Raw genomic sequence first — 17,604 nt, 5'->3', positions numbered from 1 at the left:
TTCCGTTCGGTTGGTCTTGCTATGGTCCGAAACTCGATTCGCGGTTGGCGAGTAAAATGAAAAAAAGCTACGACAATCTCCACGAGCCGGTGATGAGCGGGTCCTAAAACCTTAAACGTGCCCAAAAACAGTAGCTGCGAACTAAATGTGGCCGAAATGGCTCGAAACGGCCTCTTTTTGTTTCCCGGAGTAGCCACGGGATGTACCTGTATCTCTGCACGTGCGGGTCGGCGAGAGCTTCGCGGTGATATGCTGTGGGTCCCGTAACTCCTTCCGGATCAAAAGTTATGCCCGTCTGAAGGGTGGGGGATCAGAACCTGCGCACGGGAGCGTACGCTATGAAAGAATAAAGTGCGGGGCTATTGATGGGTGCGATTGTACCAGCACTAATGCACCGGATCCCATCAGAACTCCGAAGTTAAGCGTGCTTGGGCGAGAGTAGTACTAGGATGGGTGACCCCCTTGGAAGACCTCGTGTTGCACCTCTCTTTGCAAGTGCGTTCATTTTTATTTTTTTTTCCGTTCGGTTGATCTTGCTATGGTCCGAAACTCGATTCGCGGTTGGCGAGTAAAATGAAAAAAAGCTACGACAATCTCCACGAGCCGGTGATGAGCGGGTCCTAAAACCTTAAACGTGCCGAAAAACAGTAGCTGCGAACTAAAAGTGGCCGAAATGGCTCGAAACGGCCTCTTTTTGTTTCCCGGAGTAGCCACAGGATGTACCCGTATCGCTGCACGTTCGGGTCGGCGAGAGCTTCGCGGTGATATGCTGTGGGTCCCGTAACTCCTTCCGGATCAAAAGTTATGCCCGTCTGAAGGGTGGGAGATCAAAACCTGCGCACGGGAGCGTACGCTATGAAAGAATAAAGTGCGGGGCTATTGATGGGTGCGATCGTACCAGCACTAATGCACCGGATCCAATCAGAACTCCGAAGTTAAGCGTGCTTGGGCGAGAGTAGTACTAGGATGGGTGACCCCCTTGGAAGACCTCGTGTTGAGCCTCTTTTTGCAAGTGCGTTCATTTTTATTTTTTTTTCCGTTCGGTTGGTCTTGCTGTAGTCCGAAACTCAATTAGCGGTTGGCGAGTAAAATGAAAAAAAGCTACGACAATCTCCACGAGCCGGTGATGAGCGGGTCCTAAAACCTTAAACGTGCCCAAAAACAGTAGCTGCGAACTAAAAGTGGCCGAAATGGCTCGAAACGGCCTCTTTTTGTTTCCCGGAGTAACCACGGAAGGGTGTGGGATCAGAACCTGCGCACGGGAGCGTACGGTATGAAAGAATAAAGTGCGGGGCTATTGATGGGTGCGATCGTACCAGCACTAATGCACTGGATCCCATCAGAACTCCGAAGTTAAGCGTGCTTGGGCGAGAGTAGTACTAGGATGGGTGACCCCCTTGGAAGACCTCGTGTTGCACCTCTCTTTGCAAGTGCGTTCATTTTTATTTTTTTTTCCGTTCGGTTGGTCTTGCTGTGGTCCGAAACTCGATTCGCGGTTGGCGAGTAAAATGAAAAAAAGCTACGACAATCTCCACGAGCCGGTGATGAGCGGGTCCTACAACCTTAAACGTGCCGAAAAACAGTAGCTGCGAACTAAAATTGGCCGAAATGGCTCGAAACGGCCTCTTTTAGTTTCCCGGAGTAGCCACAGGATGTACCCTATCGCTGCACGTGCGGGTCGGCGAGAGCTTTGCGGTGATATGCTGTGGGTCCCGTAACTCCTTCCGGATCAAAAGTTATGCCCGTCTGAAGGGTGGGGGATCAGAACCTGCGCACAGGAGCGTACGGTATGAAAGAATAAAGTGCGGGTCTATTGATGGGTGCGATCGTACCAGCACTAATGCACCGGATCCCATCAGAACTCCGAAGTTAAGCGTGCTTGGGCGAGAGTAGTACTAGGATGGGTGACCCCCTTGGAAGACCTCGTGTTGCACCTCTTTTTGCATGTGCGTTCATTTTTATTCTTTTTTCCGTTCGGTTGGTCTTGCTGTGGTCCGAAACTCGATTCGCGGTTGGCGAGTAAAATGAAAAAAAGCTACGACAATCTCCACGAGCCGGTGATGAGCGGGTCCTACAACCTTAAACGTGCCGAAAAACAGTAGCTGCGAACTAAAAGTGGCCGAAATGGCTCGAAACGGCCTCTTTATGTTTCCCGGAGTAGCCACGGGATGTACCCGTATCTCTGCACGTGCGGGTCGGCGAGAGCTTCGCGGTGATATACTGGGGGTCCCGTAACTCCTTCCGGATCAAAAGTTATGCCCGTCTGAAGGGTGGGGGATCAGAACCTACGCACGGGAGCGTACGGTATGAAAGAATAAAGTGCGGGGCTATTGATGGGTGCGATTGTACCAGCACTAATGCACCGGATCCAATCAGAACTCCGAAGTTAAGCGTGCTTGGGCGAGAGTAGTACTAGGATGGGTGACCCCCTTGGAAGACCTCCTGTTGCACCTCTTTTTGCAAGTGCGTTCATTTTATTTTTTTTTCGTTCGGTTGGTCTTGCTGTGGTCCGAAACTCGATTCGCGGTTGGCGAGTAAAATGAAAAAAAGCTACGACAATCTCCACGAGCCGGTGATGAGCGGGTCCTAAAACCTTAAACGTGCCGAAAAACAGTAGCTGCGAACTAAAAGTGGCCGAAATGGCTCGAAACGGCCTCTTTTTGTTTCCCGGAGTAGCCACAGGATGTACCCGTATCGCTGCACGTTCGGGTCGGCGAGAGCTTCGCGGTGATATGCTGTGGGTCCCGTAACTCCTTCCGGATCAAAAGTTATGCCCGTCTGAAGGGTGGGAGAGATCAAAACCTGCGCACGGGAGCGTACGCTATGAAAGAATAAAGTGCGGGGCTATTGATGGGTGCGATCGTACCAGCACTAATGCACCGGATCCAATCAGAACTCCGAAGTTAAGCGTGCTTGGGCGAGAGTAGTACTAGGATGGGTGACCCCCTTGGAAGACCTCGTGTTGAGCCTCTTTTTGCAAGTGCGTTCATTTTTATTTTTTTTTCCGTTCGGTTGGTCTTGCTGTAGTCCGAAACTCAATTAGCGGTTGGCGAGTAAAATGAAAAAAAGCTACGACAATCTCCACGAGCCGGTGATGAGCGGGTCCTAAAACCTTAAACGTGCCGAAAAACAGTAGCTGCGAACTAAAAGTGGCCGAAATGGCTCGAAACGGCCTCTTTTTGTTTCCCGGAGTAGCCACGGAAGGGTGTGGGATCAGAACCTGCGCACGGGAGCGTACGGTATGAAAGAATAAAGTGCGGGGCTATTGATGGGTGCGATCGTACCAGCACTAATGCACTGGATCCCATCAGAACTCCGAAGTTAAGCGTGCTTGGGCGAGAGTAGTACTAGGATGGGTGACCCCCTTGGAAGACCTCGTGTTGCACCTCTCTTTGCAAGTGCGTTCATTTTTATTTTTTTTTCCGTTCGGTTGGTCTTGCTGTGGTCCGAAACTCGATTCGCGGTTGGCGAGTAAAATGAAAAAAAGCTACGACAATCTCCACGAGCCGGTGATGAGCGGGTCCTACAACCTTAAACGTGCCGAAAAATAGTAGCTGCGAACTAAAATTGGCCGAAATGGCTCGAAACGGCCTCTTTTAGTTTCCCGGAGTAGCCACAGGATGTACCCTATCGCTGCACGTGCGGGTCGGCGAGAGCTTTGCGGTGATATGCTGTGGGTCCCGTAACTCCTTCCGGATCAAAAGTTATGCCCGTCTGAAGGGTGGGGGATCAGAACCTGCGCACAGGAGCGTACGGTATGAAAGAATAAAGTGCGGGGCTATTGATGGGTGCGATCGTACCAGCACTAATGCACCGGATCCCATCAGAACTCCGAAGTTAAGCGTGCTTGGGCGAGAGTAGTACTAGGATGGGTGACCCCCTTGGAAGACCTCGTGTTGCACCTCTTTTTGCATGTGCGTTCATTTTTATTCTTTTTTCCGTTCGGTTGGTCTTGCTGTGGTCCGAAACTCGATTCGCGGTTGGCGAGTAAAATGAAAAAAAGCTACGACAATCTCCACGAGCCGGTGATGAGCGGGTCCTACAACCTTAAACGTGCCGAAAAACAGTAGCTGCGAACTAAAAGTGGCCGAAATGGCTCGAAACGGCCTCTTTATGTTTCCCGGAGTAGCCACGGGATGTACCCGTATCTCTGCACGTGCGGGTCGGCGAGAGCTTCGCGGTGATATACTGGGGGTCCCGTAACTCCTTCCGGATCAAAAGTTATGCCCGTCTGAAGGGTGGGGGATCAGAACCTACGCACGGGAGCGTACGGTATGAAAGAATAAAGTGCGGGGCTATTGATGGGTGCGATCGTACCAGCACTAATGCACCGGATCCAATCAGAACTCCGAAGTTAAGCGTGCTTGGGCGAGAGTAGTACTAGGATGGGTGACCCCCTTGGAAGACCTCGTGTTGCACCTCTCTTTGCAAGTGCGTTCATTTTTATTTTTTTTTTCCGTTCGGTTGGTCTTGCTGTGGTCCGAAACTCGATTCGCGGTTGGCGAGTAAAATGAAAAAAAGCTACGACAATCTCCACGAGCCGGTGATGAGCGGGTCCTACAACCTTAAACGTGCCGAAAAATAGTAGCTGCGAACTAAAATTGGCCGAAATGGCTCGAAACGGCCTCTTTTAGTTTCCCGGAGTAGCCACAGGATGTACCCTATCGCTGCACGTGCGGGTCGGCGAGAGCTTTGCGGTGATATGCTGTGGGTCCCGTAACTCCTTCCGGATCAAAAGTTATGCCCGTCTGAAGGGTGGGGGATCAGAACCTGCGCACAGGAGCGTACGGTATGAAAGAATAAAGTGCGGGGCTATTGATGGGTGCGATCGTACCAGCACTAATGCACCGGATCCCATCAGAACTCCGAAGTTAAGCGTGCTTGGGCGAGAGTAGTACTAGGATGGGTGACCCCCTTGGAAGACCTCGTGTTGCACCTCTTTTTGCATGTGCGTTCATTTTTATTCTTTTTTCCGTTCGGTTGGTCTTGCTGTGGTCCGAAACTCGATTCGCGGTTGGCGAGTAAAATGAAAAAAAGCTACGACAATCTCCACGAGTCGGTGATGAGCGGGTCCTACAACCTTAAACGTGCCGAAAAACAGTAGCTGCGAACTAAAAGTGGCCGAAATGGCTCGAAACGGCCTCTTTATGTTTCCCGGAGTAGCCACGGGATGTACCCGTATCTCTGCACGTGCGGGTCGGCGAGAGCTTCGCGGTGATATACTGGGGGTCCCGTAACTCCTTCCGGATCAAAAGTTATGCCCGTCTGAAGGGTGGGGGATCAGAACCTACGCACGGGAGCGTACGGTATGAAAGAATAAAGTGCGGGGCTATTGATGGGTGCGATTGTACCAGCACTAATGCACCGGATCCAATCAGAACTCCGAAGTTAAGCGTGCTTGGGCGAGAGTAGTACTAGGATGGGTGACCCCCTTGGAAGACCTCCTGTTGCACCTCTTTTTGCAAGTGCGTTCATTTTATTTTTTTTTCGTTCGGTTGGTCTTGCTGTGGTCCGAAACTCGATTCGCGGTTGGCGAGTAAAATGAAAAAAAGCTACGACAATCTCCACGAGCCGGTGATGAGCGGGTCCTACAACCTTAAACGTGCCGAAAAACAGTAGCTGCGAACTAAAAGTGGCCGAAATGGCTCGAAACGGCCTCTTTATGTTTCCCGGAGTAGCCACGGGATGTACCCGTATCTCTGCACGTGCGGGTCGGCGAGAGCTTCGCGGTGATATTCTGGGGGTCCCGTAACTCCTTCCGGATCAAAAGTTATGCCCGTCTGAAGGGTGGGGGATCAGAACCTACGCACGGGAGCGTACGGTATGAAAGAATAAAGTGCGGGGCTATTGATGGGTGCGATCGTACCAGCACTAATGCACCGGATCCAATCAGAACTCCGAAGTTAAGCGTGCTTGGGCGAGAGTAGTACTAGGATGGGTGACCCCCTTGGAAGACCTCGTGTTGCACCTCTTTTTGCAAGTGCATTCATTTTTATTTTTTTTTCCGTTCGGTTGGTCTTGCTGTGGTCCGAAACTCGATTAGCGGTTGGCGAGTAAAATGAAAAAAAGCTACGACAATCTCCATGAGCCGGTGATGAGCGGGTCCTAAAACCTTAAACGTGCCGAAAAACAGTAGCTGCGAACTAAAAGTGGCCGAAATGGCTCGAAACGGCCTCTTTTTGTTTCCTGGAGTAGCCACGGGATGTACCTGTATCTCTGCACGTGCGGGTCGGCGAGAGCTTCGCGGTGATATGCTGTGGGTCACGTAACTCCTTACGGATCAAAAGTTATGCCCGTCTGAAGGGTGGGGGATCAGAACCTGCGCACGGGAGCGTACGCTATGAAAGAATAAAGTGCGGGGTTATTGATGGGTGCGATCATACAAGCACTAATGCACCGGATCCCATCAGAACTCCGAAGTTAAGCGTGCTTGGGCGAGAGTAGTACTAGGATGGGTGACCCCCTTGGAAGACCTCGTGTTGCACCTCTTTTTGCAAGTGCGTTCATTTTTATTTTTTTTTCCATTCGGTTGGTCTTGCTGTGGTCCGAAACTCGATTAGCGGTTGGCAAGTAAAATGAAAAAAAGCTACGACAATCTCCACGAGCCGGTGATGAGCGGGTCCTACAACCTTAAACGTGCCGAAAAACAGTAGCTGCGAACTAAAAGTGGCCGAAATGGCTCGAAACAGCCACTTTTTGTTCCCCGGAGTAGCCACGGGATGTACCCGTATCTCTGCACGTGCGGGTCGGTGAGAGCTTCGCGATGATATGCTGTGGGTCCCGTAACTCCTTCCGGATCAAAAGTTATGCCCGTCTGAAGGGTGGGGGATCAGAACCCGCGCACGGGAGCGTACGGTATGAAAGAATAAAGTGCGGGGCTATTGATGGGTGCGATCGTACCAGCACTAATGCACCGGATCCCATCAGAACTACGAAGTTAAGCGTGCTTGGGCGAGAGTAGTACTAGGATGGGTGACCCCCTTGGAAGACCTCGTGTTGCACCTGTCTTTGCAAGTGCGTTCATTTTTATTTTTTTTTCCGTTCGGTTGGTCTTGCTGTGGTCCGAAACTCGATTAGCGGTTGGCGAGTAAATGAAAAAAAGCTACGACAATCTCCACGAGCCGGTGATGAGCGGGTCCTACAACTTTAAACGTGCCGAAAAACAGTAGCTGCGAACTAAAAGTGGCCGAAATGGCTCGAAACGGCCTCTTTTAGTAGCCACAGGATGTACCCGTATCGCTGCACGTGCGGGTCGGCGAGAGCTTCGCGGTGATATGCTGTGGGTCCCGTAACTCCTTCCGGATCAAAAGTTATGCCCGTCTGAAGGGTGGGGGATCAGAACCTGCGCACGGGAGCGTACGGTATGAAAGAATAAAGTGCGGGGCTATTGATGGGTGCGATCGTACCAGCACTAATGCACCGGATCCCATCAGAACTCCGAAGTTAACCATGCTTGGGCGAGAGTAGTACTAGGATGGGTGACCCCCTTGGAAGACCTCGTGTTGCACCTCTTTTTGCAAGTGCGTTCATTTTTATTTTTTTTTCCGTTCGGTTGGTCTTGCTGTGGTCCGAAACTCGATTCGCGGTTGGCGAGTAAAATGAAAAAAAGCTACGACAATCTCCACGAGCCGGTGATGAGCGGGTCCTACAACCTTAAACGTGCCGAAAAACAGTAGCTGCGAACTAAAAGTGGCCGAAATGGCTCGAAACGGCCTCTTTATGTTTCCCTGAGTAGCCACGGGATGTACCCGTATCTCTGCACGTGCGGGTCAGCGAGGGCTTCGCGGTGATATGCTGGGGGTCCCGTAACTCCTTCCGGATCAAAAGTTATGCCCGTCTGAAGGGTGGGGGATCAGAACCCGCGCACGGGAGCGTACAGTATGAAAGAATAAAGTGCGGGGCTATTGATGGGTGCGATCGTACCAGCACTAATGCACCGGATCCCATCAGAACTCCGAAGTTAAGCGTGCTTGGGCGAGAGTAGTACTAGGATGGGTGACCCCCTTGGAAGACCTCGTGTTGCACCTCTCTTTGCAAGTGCGTTCATTTTTTTTTTTTTTTCCGTTCGGTTGGTCTTGCTGTGGTCCGAAACTCGATTAGCGGTTGGCGAGTAAATGAAAAAAAGCTACGACAATCTCCACGAGCCGGTGATGAGCGGGTCCTACAACCTTAAACGTGCCGAAAAACAGTAGCTGCGAACTAAAAGTGGCCGAAATGGCTCGAAATGGCCTCTTTTTTTTTCCCTGAGTAGCCACAGGATGTACCCGTATCTCTGCACGTGCGGGTCGGCGAGAGCTTCGCGGTGATATGCTGTGGGTCCCGTAACTCCTTCCGGATCAAAAGTTATGCCCGTCTGAAGGGTGGGGGATCAGAACCTGCGCACGGGAGCGTACGGTATGAAAGAATAAAGTGCGGGGCTATTGATGGGTGCGATAGTACCAGCACTAATGCACCGGATCCCATCAGAACTCCGAAGTTAAGCGTGCTTAGGCGAGAGTAGTACTAGGATGGGTGACCCCCTTGGAAGACCTCGTGTTGCACCTCTCTTTGCAAGTGCGTTCATTTTTTTTTTTTTTTCCGTTCGGTTGGTCTTGCTGTGGTCCGAAACTCGATTAGCGGTTGGCGAGTAAATGAAAAAAAGCTACGACAATCTCCACGAGCCGGTGATGAGCGGGTCCTACAACCTTAAACGTGCCGAAAAACAGTAGCTGCGAACTAAAAGTGGCCGAAATGGCTCGAAACGGCCTCTTTTAGTAGCCACAGGATGTACCCGTATCGCTGCACGTGCGGGTCGGCGAGAGCTTCGCGGTGATATGCTGTGGGTCCCGTAACTCCTTCCGGATCAAAAGTTATGCCCGTCTGAAGGGTGGGGGATCAGAACCTGCGCACGGGAGCGTACGGTATGAAAGAATAAAGTGCGGGGCTATTGATGGGTGCGATCGTACCAGCACTAATGCACCGGATCCCATCAGAACTCCGAAGTTAACCATGCTTGGGCGAGAGTAGTACTAGGATGGGTGACCCCCTTGGAATACCTCGTGTTGCACCTCTTTTTGCAAGTGCGTTCATTTTTATTTTTTTTTCCGTTCGGTTGGTCTTGCTGTGGTCCGAAACTCGATTCGCGGTTGGCGAGTAAAATGAAAAAAAGCTACGACAATCTCCACGAGCCGGTGATGAGCTGGTCCTACAACCTTAAACGTGCCGAAAAACAGTAGCTGCGAACTAAAAGTGGCCGAAATGGCTCGAAACGGCCTCTTTTTGTTTCCTGGAGTAGCCACGGGATGTTCCTGTATCTCTGCACGTGCGGGTCGGCAAGAGCTTCGCGGTGATATGCTGTGGGTCCCGTAACTCCTTACGGATCAAAAGTTATGCCCGTCCGAAGGGTGGGGGATCAGAACCTGCGCACGGGAGCGTACAGAATGAAAGAATAAAGTGCGGGGCTATTGATGGGTGCGATCGTACCAGCACTAATGCACCGGATCCCATCAGAACTCCGAAGTTAAGCGTGCTTGGGCGAGAGTAGTACCAGGATGGGTGACCCCCTTGGAAGACCTCGTGTTGAGCCTCTTTTTGCAAGTGCGTTCATTTTTATTTTTTTTTCCGTTCGGTTGGTCTTGCTGTATTCCGAAACTCAATTAGCGGTTGGCGAGTAAAATGAAAAAAAGCTACGACAATCTCCACGAGCCGGTGATGAGCGGGTCCTACAACCTTAAACGTGCCGAAAATTAGTAGATGCGAACTAAAAGTGGCTGAAATGGCTTGAAACGGCCTCTTTATGTTTCCCGGAGTAGCCACGGGATGTACCCGTATCTCTGCACGTGCGGGTCGGTGAGAGCTTCGCGGTGATATGCTGTGGGTCCCGTAACTCCTTCCGGATCAATAGTTATGCCCGTCTGAAGGGTGGGGGATCAGAACCTGTGCACGGGAGCGTACGGTATGAAAGAATAAAGTGCGGGGCTATTGATGGGTGCGATCGTACCAGCACTAATGCACCGGATCCCATCAGAACTCCGAAGTTAAGCGTGCTTGGGCGAGATTAGTACTAGGATGGGTGACCCCGTTGGAAGACCTCGTGTTGCACCTCTCTTTGCAAGTGCGTTCATTTTTATTTTTTTTCCGTTCGGTTGGCCTTGCTGTGGTCCGAAACTCAATTAGCGGTTGGCGAGTAAATGAAAAAAAGCTCCGACAATCTCCACGAGTCGGTGATGAGCGGGTCCTACAACCTTAAACGTGCCGAAAAACAGTAGCTGCGAACTAAAAGTGGCCGAAATGGCTCGAAATGGCCTCTTTTTTTTTCCCGGAGTAGCCACGGGATGTACCCGTATCTCTGCACGTGCGGGTCGGTGAGAGCTTCGCGGTGATATGCTGTGGGTCCCGTAACTCCTTCCGGATCAAAAGTTATGCCCGTCTGAAGGGTGGGGGATCAGAACCTGCGCACCGGAGCGTACGGTATGAAAGAATAAAGTGCGGGGCTATTGATGGGTGCGATAGTACCAGCACTAATGCACCGGATCCCATCAGAACTCCGAAGTTAAGCGTGCTTAGGCGAGAGTAGTACTAGGATGGGTGACCCCCTTGGAAGATCTCGTGTAGCACCTCTTTTTGCAAGTGCGTTCATTTTTATTTTTTTTCCATTCGGTTGGTCTTGCTGTGGTCCGAAACTCGATTAGCGGTTGGCGAGTAAAATGAAAAAAAGCTACGACAATCTCCACGAGCCGGTGATGAGCGGGTCCTACAACCTTAAACGTGCCGAAAATTAGTAGATGCGAACTAAAAGTGGCTGAAATGGCTCGAAACGGCCTCTTTATGTTTCCCGGAGTAGCCACGGGATGTACCCGTATCTCTGCACGTGCGGGTCGGCGAGAGCTTCGCGGTGATATGCTGTGGGTCCCGTAACTCCTTCCGGATCAATAGTTATGCCCGTCTGAAGGGTGGGGGATCAGAACCTGCGCACGGGAGCGTACGGTATGAAAGAATAAAGTGCGGGGCTATTGATGGGTGCGATCGTACCAGCACTAATGCACCGGATCCCATCAGAACTCCGAATTTAAGCGTGCTTGGGCGAGATTAGTACTAGGATGGGTGACCCCGTTGGAAGACCTCGTGTTGCACCTCTCTTTGCAAGTGCGTTCATTTTTATTTTTTTTCCGTTCGGTTGGCCTTGCTGTGGTCCGAAACTCCATTAGCGGTTGGCGAGTAAATGAAAAAAAGCTACGACAATCTCCACGAGCCGGTGATGAGCGGGTCCTACAACCTTAAACGTGCCAAAAAATAGTAGCTGCGAACTAAAAGTGGCCGAAATGGCTCGAAATGGCCTCTTTTTTTTTCCCGGAGTAGCCACGGGATGTACCCGTATCTCTGCACGTGCGGGTGGCGAGAGCTTCGCGGTGATATGCTGTGGGTCCCGTAACTCCTTCCGGATCAAAAGTTATGCCCGTCTGAAGGGTGGGGGATCAGAACCTGCGCACGGGAGCGTACGGTATGAAAGAATAAAGTGCGGGGCTATTGATGGGTGCGATTGTACCAGCACTAATGCACCGGATCCCATCAGAACTCCGAAGTTAAGCGTGCTTGGGCGAGAGTAGTACCAGGATGGGTGACCCCCTTGGAAGACCTCGTGTTGAGCCTCTTTTTGCAAGTGCGTTCATTTTTATTTTTTTTTCCGTTCGGTTGGTCTTGCTGTATTCCGAAACTCAATTAGCGGTTGGCGAGTAAAATGAAAAAAAGCTACGACAATCTCCACGAGCCGGTGATGAGCGGGTCCTACAACCTTAAACGTGCCGAAAATTAGTAGATGCGAACTAAAAGTGGCTGAAATGGCTTGAAACGGCCTCTTTATGTTTCCCGGAGTAGCCACGGGATGTACCCGTATCTCTGCACGTGCGGGTCGGTGAGAGCTTCGCGGTGATATGCTGTGGGTCCCGTAACTCCTTCCGGATCAATAGTTATGCCCGTCTGAAGGGTGGGGGATCAGAACCTGTGCACGGGAGCGTACGGTATGAAAGAATAAAGTGCGGGGCTATTTATGGGTGCGATCGTACCAGCACTAATGCACCGGATCCCATCAGAACTCCGAAGTTAAGCGTGCTTGGGCGAGATTAGTACTAGGATGGGTGACCCCGTTGGAAGACCTCGTGTTGCACCTCTCTTTGCAAGTGCGTTCATTTTTATTTTTTTTTCCGTTCGGTTGGCCTTGCTGTGGTCCGAAACTCAATTAGCGGTTGGCGAGTAAATGAAAAAAAGCTCCGACAATCTCCACGAGTCGGTGATGAGCGGGTCCTACAACCTTAAACGTGCCGAAAAACAGTAGCTGCGAACTAAAAGTGGCCGAAATGGCTCGAAATGGCCTCTTTTTTTTTCCCGGAGTAGCCACGGGATGTACCCGTATCTCTGCACGTGCGGGTCGGCGAGAGCTTCGCGGTGATATGCTGTGGGTCCCGTAACTCCTTCCGGATCAAAAGTTATGCCCGTCTGAAGGGTGGGGGATCAGAACCTGCGCACCGGAGCGTACGGTATGAAAGAATAAAGTGCGGGGCTATTGATGGGTGCGATAGTACCAGCACTAATGCACCGGATCCCATCAGAACTCCGAAGTTAAGCGTGCTTAGGCGAGAGTAGTACTAGGATGGGTGACCCCCTTGGAAGACCTCGTGTAGCACCTCTTTTTGCAAGTGCGTTCATTTTTATTTTTTTTCCATTCGGTTGGTCTTGCTGTGGTCCGAAACTCGATTAGCGGTTGGCGAGTAAAATGAAAAAAAGCTACGACAATCTCCACGAGCCGGTGATGAGCGGGTCCTACAACCTTAAACGTGCCGAAAATTAGTAGATGCGAACTAAAAGTGGCTGAAATGGCTCGAAACGGCCTCTTTATGTTTCCCGGAGTAGCCACGGGATGTACCCGTATCTCTGCACGTGCGGGTCGGCGAGAGCTTCGCGGTGATATGCTGTGGGTCCCGTAACTCCTTCCGGATCAATAGTTATGCCCGTCTGAAGGGTGGGGGATCAGAACCTGCGCACGGGAGCGTACGGTATGAAAGAATAAAGTGCGGGGCTATTGATGGGTGCGATCGTACCAGCACTAATGCACCGGATCCCATCAGAACTCCGAATTTAAGCGTGCTTGGGCGAGATTAGTACTAGGATGGGTGACCCCGTTGGAAGACCTCGTGTTGCACCTCTCTTTGCAAGTGCGTTCATTTTTATTTTTTTTCCGTTCGGTTGGCCTTGCTGTGGTCCGAAACTCCATTAGCGGTTGGCGAGTAAATGAAAAAAAGCTACGACAATCTCCACGAGCCGGTGATGAGCGGGTCCTACAACCTTAAACGTGCCAAAAAACAGTAGCTGCGAACTAAAAGTGGCCGAAATGGCTCGAAATGGCCTCTTTTTTTTTCCCGGAGTAGCCACGGGATGTACCCGTATCTCTGCACGTGCGGGTCGGCGAGAGCTTCGCGGTGATATGCTGTGGGTCCCGTAACTCCTTCCGGATCAAAAGTTATGCCCGTCTGAAGGGTGGGGGATCAGAACCTGCGCACGGGAGCGTACGGTATGAAAGAATAAAGTGCGGGGCTATTGATGGGTGCGATTGTACCAGCACTAATGCACCGGATCCCATCAGAACTCCGAAGTTAAGCGTGCTTAGGCGAGAGTAGTACTATGATGGGTGACCCCCTTGGAAGACCTCGTGTAGCACCTCTTTTTGCAAGTGCGTTCATTTTTATTTTTCTTCTGTTCGGTTGGTCTTGCTGTGGTCCGAAACTCGATTAGCGGTTGGCGAGTAAAATGAAAAAAAGCTACGACAATCTCCACGAGCCGGTGATGAGCGGGTCCTACAACCTTAAACGTGCCGAAAAATAGTAGATGCGAACTAAAAGTGGCTGAAATGGCTCGAAACGGCCTCTTTATATTTCCCGGAGTAGCCACGGTATGTACCCGTATCTCTGCACGTGCGGGTCGGCGAGAGCTACGCGATGATATGCTGTGGGTCCCGTAACTCCTTCCGGATCAATAGTTATGCCCGTCTGAAGGGTGGGGGATTAGAACCTGCGCACGGGAGCGTACGGTATGAAAGAATAAAGTGCAGGGCTTTTGATGGGTGCGATCGTACCAGCACTAATGCACCGGATCCCATCAGAACTCCGAAGTTAAGCGTGCTTGGGCGAGATTAGTACTAGGATCGGTGACCCCATTGGAAGACCTCGTGTTGCACCTCTCTTTGCAAGTGCGTTCATTTTTATTTTTTTTTCCGTTCGGTTGGCCTTGCTGTGGTCCGAAACTCAATTAGCGGTTGGCGAGTAAATGAAAAAAAGCTACGACAATCTCCACGAGCCGGTGATGAGCGGGTCCTAAAACCTTAAACGTGCCGAAAAACAGTAGCTGCGAACTAAAAGTGGCCGAAATGGCTCGAAATGGCCTCTTTTTTTTTCCCTGAGTAGCCACAGGATGTACCCGTATCTCTGCACGTGCGGGTCGGCGAGAGCTTCGCGGTGATATGCTGTGGGTCCCGTAACTCCTTCCGGATCAAAAGTTATGCCCGTCTGAAGGGTGGGGGATCAGAACCTGCGCACGGGAGCGTACGGTATGAAAGAATAAAGTGCGGGGCTATTGATGGGTGCGATAGTACCAGCACTAATGCACCGGATCCCATCAGAACTCCGAAGTTAAGCGTGCTTAGGCGAGAGTAGTACTAGGATGGGTGACCCCCTTGGAAGACCTCGTGTAGCACCTCTTTTTGCAAGTGCGTTCATTTTTATTTTTTTTCCGTTCGGTTGGTCTTGCTGTGGTCCAAAACTCGATTAGCGGTTGGCGAGTAAAATGAAAAAAAGCTACGACAATCTCCACGAGCCGGTGATGAGCGGGTCCTACAACCTTAAACGTGCCGAAAAATAGTAGATGCGAACTAAAAGTGGCTGAAATGGCTCGAAACGGCCTCTTTATGTTTCCCGGAGTAGCCACGGGATGTACCCGTATCTCTGCACGTGCGGGTCGGCGAGAGCTTCGCGGTGATATGCTGTGGGTCCCGTAACTCCTTCCGGATCAATAGTTATGCCCGTCTGAAGGGTGGGGGATCAGAACCTGCGCACGGGAGCGTACGGTATGAAAGAATAAAGTGCGGGGCTATTGATGGGTGCGATCGTACCAGCACTAATGCACCGGATCCCATCAGAACTCCGAAGTTAAGCGTGGTTGGGCGAGAGTAGTACTAGGATGGGTGACCCCCTTGGAAGACCTCGTGTTGCACCTCTCTTTGCAAGTGCGTTCATTTTTATTTTTTTTTCCGTTCGGTTGGCCTTGCTGTGGTCCGAAACTCAATTAGCGGTTGGCGAGTAAATGAAAAAAAGCTACGACAATCTCCACGAGCCGGTGATGAGCGGGTCCTACAACCTTAAACGTGCCGAAAAACAGTAGCTGCGAACTAAAAGTGGCCGAAATGGCTCGAAATGGCCTCTTTTTTTTTCCCGGAGTAGCCACAGGATGTACCCGTATCTCTGCATGTGCGGGTCGGCGAGAGCTTCGCGGTGATATGCTGTGGGTCCCGTAACTCCTTCCGGATCAAAAGTTATGCCCGTCTGAAGGGTGGGGGATCAGAACCTGCGCACGGGAGCGTACGGTATGAAAGAATAAAGTGCGGGGCTATTGATGGGTGCGATCGTACCAGCACTAATGCACCGGATCCCATCAGAACTCCGAAGTTAAGCGTGCTTGGGCGATATTAGTACTAGGATGGGTGACCCCGTTGGAAGACCTCGTGTTACACCTCTCTTTGCAAGTGCGTTCATTTTTATTTTTTTTTCCGTTCGGTTGGCCTTGCTGTGGTCCGAAACTCGATTAGCGGTTGGCGAGTAAAATGAAAAAAAGCTACGACAATCTCCACGAGCCGGTGATGAGCGGGTCCTAAAACCTTAAACGTGCCGAAAAACAGTAGCTGCGAACTAAAAGTGGCCGAAATGGCTCGAAACGGCCTCTTTTTGTTTCCCGGAGTAGCCACGGGATGTACCTGCATCTCTGCACGTGCGGGTCGGCGAGAGCTTCACGGTGATATGCTGTGGGTCCCGTAACTCCTTCCGGATCAAAAGTTATGCCCGTCTGAAGGGTGGGGGATCAGAACCTGCGCACGGGAGCGTACGCTATGAAAGAATAAAGTGCGGGGCTATTGATGGGTGCGATTGTACCAGCACTAATGCACCGGATCCCATCAGAACTCCGAAGTTAAGCGTGCTTGGGCGAGAGTAGTACTAGGATGGGTGACCCCCTTGGAAGAACTCGTGTTGCACCTCTCTTTGCAAGTGCGTTCATTTTTATTTTTTTTTCCGTTCGGTTGGTCTTGCTGTGGTCCGAAACTCGATTAGCGGTTGGCGAGTAAAATGAAAAAAAGCTACGACAATCTCCACGAGCCGGTGATGAGCGGGTCCTACAACCTTAAACGTGCCGAAAAACAGTAGCTGCGAACTAAAAGTGGCCGAAATGGCTCGAAACGGCCTCTTTTTGTTTCCCGGAGTAGCCACGGGATGTACCCATATCTCTGCACGTGCGGGTCGGCGAGAGCTTCGCGGTGATATGCTGTGGGTCCCGTAACTCCTTCCGGATCAAAAGTTATGCCCGTCTGAAGGGTGGGAGATCAAAACCTGCGCACGGGAGCGTACGCTATGAAAGAATAAAGTGCGGGGCTATTGATGGGTGCGATCGTACCAGCACTAATGCACCGGATCCAATCAGAACTCCGAAGTTAAGCGTGCTTGGGCGAGAGTAGTACTAGGATGGGTGACCACCTTGGAAGACCTCGTGTTGAGCCTCTTTTTGCAAGTGCGTTCATTTTTATTTTTTTTTCTGTTCGGTTGGTCTTGCTGTAGTCCGAAACTCAATTAGCGGTTGGCGAGTAAAATGAAAAAAAGCTACGACAATCTCCACGAGCCGGTGATGAGCGGGTCCTAAAACCTTAAACGTGCCGAAAAACAGTAGCTGCGAACTAAAAGTGGCCGAAATGGCTCGAAACGGCCTCTTTTTGTTTCCCGGAGTAGCCACGGGATGTACCTGTACCTCTGCACGTGCGGGTCGGTGAGAGCTTCGCGGTGATATGCTGTGGGTCCCGTAACTCCTTACGGATCAAAAGTTATGCCCGTCTGAAGGGTGTGGGATCAGAACCTGCGCACGGGAGCGTACGGTATGAAAGAATAAAGTGCGGGGCTAATTGATGGGTGCGATCGTACCAGCACTAATGCACCGGATCCAATCAGAACTCCGAAGTTAAGCGTGCTTAGGCGAGAGTAGTACTAGGATGGGTGACCCCCTTGGAAGAACTCGTGTTGCACCTCTCTTTGCAAGTGCGTTCATTTTTATTTTTTTTTCCGTTCGGTTGGTCTTGCTGTGGTCCGAAACTCGATTAGCGGTTGGCGAGTAAAATGTAAAAAAGCTACGACAATCTCCACGAGCCGGTGATGAGCGGGTCCTACAACCTTAAACGTGCCGAAAAACAGTAGCTGCGAACTAAAAGTGGCCGAAATGGCTCGAAACGGCCTCTTTTTGTTTCCCGGAGTAGCCACGGGATGTACCCATATCTCTGCACGTGCGGGTCGGCGAGAGCTTCGCGGTGATATGCTGTGGGTCCCG

At 51.2% G+C, this 17,604-nt stretch overlaps 16 non-coding genes and 18 pseudogenes across 16 annotated transcripts; all 34 read left to right on the top strand.

Annotated features, from left to right (window-relative positions):
• The first annotated feature begins 367 nt into the window (after window positions 1–367).
• LOC148928093 (5S ribosomal RNA) lies at window positions 368–486 on the top strand. The gene has a single exon (XR_016129284.1). It is a non-coding gene; the product is annotated as a 5S ribosomal RNA (ribosomal RNA).
• Window positions 487–884: 398 nt separating this feature from the next.
• LOC148928092 (5S ribosomal RNA) lies at window positions 885–1,003 on the top strand (annotated as a pseudogene).
• Window positions 1,004–1,302: 299 nt separating this feature from the next.
• Window positions 1,303–1,421, top strand: LOC148928091 (5S ribosomal RNA). Its single transcript, XR_016129415.1, has one exon. It is a non-coding gene; the product is annotated as a 5S ribosomal RNA (ribosomal RNA).
• Window positions 1,422–1,818: 397 nt separating this feature from the next.
• On the top strand, window positions 1,819–1,937 carry LOC148928090 (5S ribosomal RNA). Its single transcript, XR_016129213.1, has one exon. It is a non-coding gene; the product is annotated as a 5S ribosomal RNA (ribosomal RNA).
• A 398-nt stretch (window positions 1,938–2,335) lies between these two features.
• On the top strand, window positions 2,336–2,454 carry LOC148928089 (5S ribosomal RNA; annotated as a pseudogene).
• Window positions 2,455–2,852: 398 nt separating this feature from the next.
• On the top strand, window positions 2,853–2,971 carry LOC148928088 (5S ribosomal RNA; annotated as a pseudogene).
• Window positions 2,972–3,270: 299 nt separating this feature from the next.
• LOC148928087 (5S ribosomal RNA) lies at window positions 3,271–3,389 on the top strand. The gene has a single exon (XR_016129414.1). It is a non-coding gene; the product is annotated as a 5S ribosomal RNA (ribosomal RNA).
• A 397-nt stretch (window positions 3,390–3,786) lies between these two features.
• Window positions 3,787–3,905, top strand: LOC148928086 (5S ribosomal RNA). Its single transcript, XR_016129212.1, has one exon. It is a non-coding gene; the product is annotated as a 5S ribosomal RNA (ribosomal RNA).
• A 398-nt stretch (window positions 3,906–4,303) lies between these two features.
• Window positions 4,304–4,422, top strand: LOC148928085 (5S ribosomal RNA). Its single transcript, XR_016129535.1, has one exon. It is a non-coding gene; the product is annotated as a 5S ribosomal RNA (ribosomal RNA).
• Window positions 4,423–4,820: 398 nt separating this feature from the next.
• On the top strand, window positions 4,821–4,939 carry LOC148928084 (5S ribosomal RNA). The gene has a single exon (XR_016129211.1). It is a non-coding gene; the product is annotated as a 5S ribosomal RNA (ribosomal RNA).
• Window positions 4,940–5,337: 398 nt separating this feature from the next.
• On the top strand, window positions 5,338–5,456 carry LOC148928083 (5S ribosomal RNA; annotated as a pseudogene).
• A 396-nt stretch (window positions 5,457–5,852) lies between these two features.
• LOC148928082 (5S ribosomal RNA) lies at window positions 5,853–5,971 on the top strand. Its single transcript, XR_016129534.1, has one exon. It is a non-coding gene; the product is annotated as a 5S ribosomal RNA (ribosomal RNA).
• A 398-nt stretch (window positions 5,972–6,369) lies between these two features.
• On the top strand, window positions 6,370–6,488 carry LOC148928081 (5S ribosomal RNA). Its single transcript, XR_016129311.1, has one exon. It is a non-coding gene; the product is annotated as a 5S ribosomal RNA (ribosomal RNA).
• Window positions 6,489–6,886: 398 nt separating this feature from the next.
• On the top strand, window positions 6,887–7,005 carry LOC148928080 (5S ribosomal RNA; annotated as a pseudogene).
• Window positions 7,006–7,392: 387 nt separating this feature from the next.
• LOC148928079 (5S ribosomal RNA) lies at window positions 7,393–7,511 on the top strand (annotated as a pseudogene).
• Window positions 7,512–7,909: 398 nt separating this feature from the next.
• Window positions 7,910–8,028, top strand: LOC148928078 (5S ribosomal RNA). The gene has a single exon (XR_016129209.1). It is a non-coding gene; the product is annotated as a 5S ribosomal RNA (ribosomal RNA).
• A 397-nt stretch (window positions 8,029–8,425) lies between these two features.
• Window positions 8,426–8,544, top strand: LOC148928077 (5S ribosomal RNA; annotated as a pseudogene).
• A 387-nt stretch (window positions 8,545–8,931) lies between these two features.
• Window positions 8,932–9,050, top strand: LOC148928076 (5S ribosomal RNA; annotated as a pseudogene).
• Window positions 9,051–9,448: 398 nt separating this feature from the next.
• On the top strand, window positions 9,449–9,567 carry LOC148928075 (5S ribosomal RNA; annotated as a pseudogene).
• Window positions 9,568–9,965: 398 nt separating this feature from the next.
• LOC148928074 (5S ribosomal RNA) lies at window positions 9,966–10,084 on the top strand. Its single transcript, XR_016129267.1, has one exon. It is a non-coding gene; the product is annotated as a 5S ribosomal RNA (ribosomal RNA).
• Window positions 10,085–10,480: 396 nt separating this feature from the next.
• On the top strand, window positions 10,481–10,599 carry LOC148928073 (5S ribosomal RNA; annotated as a pseudogene).
• A 397-nt stretch (window positions 10,600–10,996) lies between these two features.
• On the top strand, window positions 10,997–11,115 carry LOC148928072 (5S ribosomal RNA). The gene has a single exon (XR_016129601.1). It is a non-coding gene; the product is annotated as a 5S ribosomal RNA (ribosomal RNA).
• A 395-nt stretch (window positions 11,116–11,510) lies between these two features.
• LOC148928071 (5S ribosomal RNA) lies at window positions 11,511–11,629 on the top strand (annotated as a pseudogene).
• Window positions 11,630–12,027: 398 nt separating this feature from the next.
• Window positions 12,028–12,146, top strand: LOC148928070 (5S ribosomal RNA). Its single transcript, XR_016129266.1, has one exon. It is a non-coding gene; the product is annotated as a 5S ribosomal RNA (ribosomal RNA).
• A 397-nt stretch (window positions 12,147–12,543) lies between these two features.
• Window positions 12,544–12,662, top strand: LOC148928069 (5S ribosomal RNA; annotated as a pseudogene).
• Window positions 12,663–13,059: 397 nt separating this feature from the next.
• On the top strand, window positions 13,060–13,178 carry LOC148928068 (5S ribosomal RNA). The gene has a single exon (XR_016129600.1). It is a non-coding gene; the product is annotated as a 5S ribosomal RNA (ribosomal RNA).
• Window positions 13,179–13,574: 396 nt separating this feature from the next.
• LOC148928067 (5S ribosomal RNA) lies at window positions 13,575–13,693 on the top strand (annotated as a pseudogene).
• A 397-nt stretch (window positions 13,694–14,090) lies between these two features.
• Window positions 14,091–14,209, top strand: LOC148928066 (5S ribosomal RNA; annotated as a pseudogene).
• Window positions 14,210–14,606: 397 nt separating this feature from the next.
• LOC148928065 (5S ribosomal RNA) lies at window positions 14,607–14,725 on the top strand (annotated as a pseudogene).
• A 397-nt stretch (window positions 14,726–15,122) lies between these two features.
• Window positions 15,123–15,241, top strand: LOC148928064 (5S ribosomal RNA). Its single transcript, XR_016129509.1, has one exon. It is a non-coding gene; the product is annotated as a 5S ribosomal RNA (ribosomal RNA).
• A 397-nt stretch (window positions 15,242–15,638) lies between these two features.
• Window positions 15,639–15,757, top strand: LOC148928063 (5S ribosomal RNA; annotated as a pseudogene).
• Window positions 15,758–16,155: 398 nt separating this feature from the next.
• On the top strand, window positions 16,156–16,274 carry LOC148928062 (5S ribosomal RNA). Its single transcript, XR_016129340.1, has one exon. It is a non-coding gene; the product is annotated as a 5S ribosomal RNA (ribosomal RNA).
• Window positions 16,275–16,672: 398 nt separating this feature from the next.
• On the top strand, window positions 16,673–16,791 carry LOC148928061 (5S ribosomal RNA; annotated as a pseudogene).
• A 399-nt stretch (window positions 16,792–17,190) lies between these two features.
• Window positions 17,191–17,309, top strand: LOC148928060 (5S ribosomal RNA; annotated as a pseudogene).
• The last annotated feature ends 295 nt before the right edge of the window (window positions 17,310–17,604 follow it).

The sequence above is a fragment of the Salvia hispanica genome, chromosome 4, assembly GCF_029641045.1.
Source record: "Salvia hispanica isolate PSC_SH4W2 chromosome 4, Shi_PSC_v1, whole genome shotgun sequence".
NCBI lineage: Eukaryota > Viridiplantae > Streptophyta > Magnoliopsida > Lamiales > Lamiaceae > Salvia > Salvia hispanica.
This window is presented reverse-complemented; position numbering and strand designations above follow the sequence as displayed.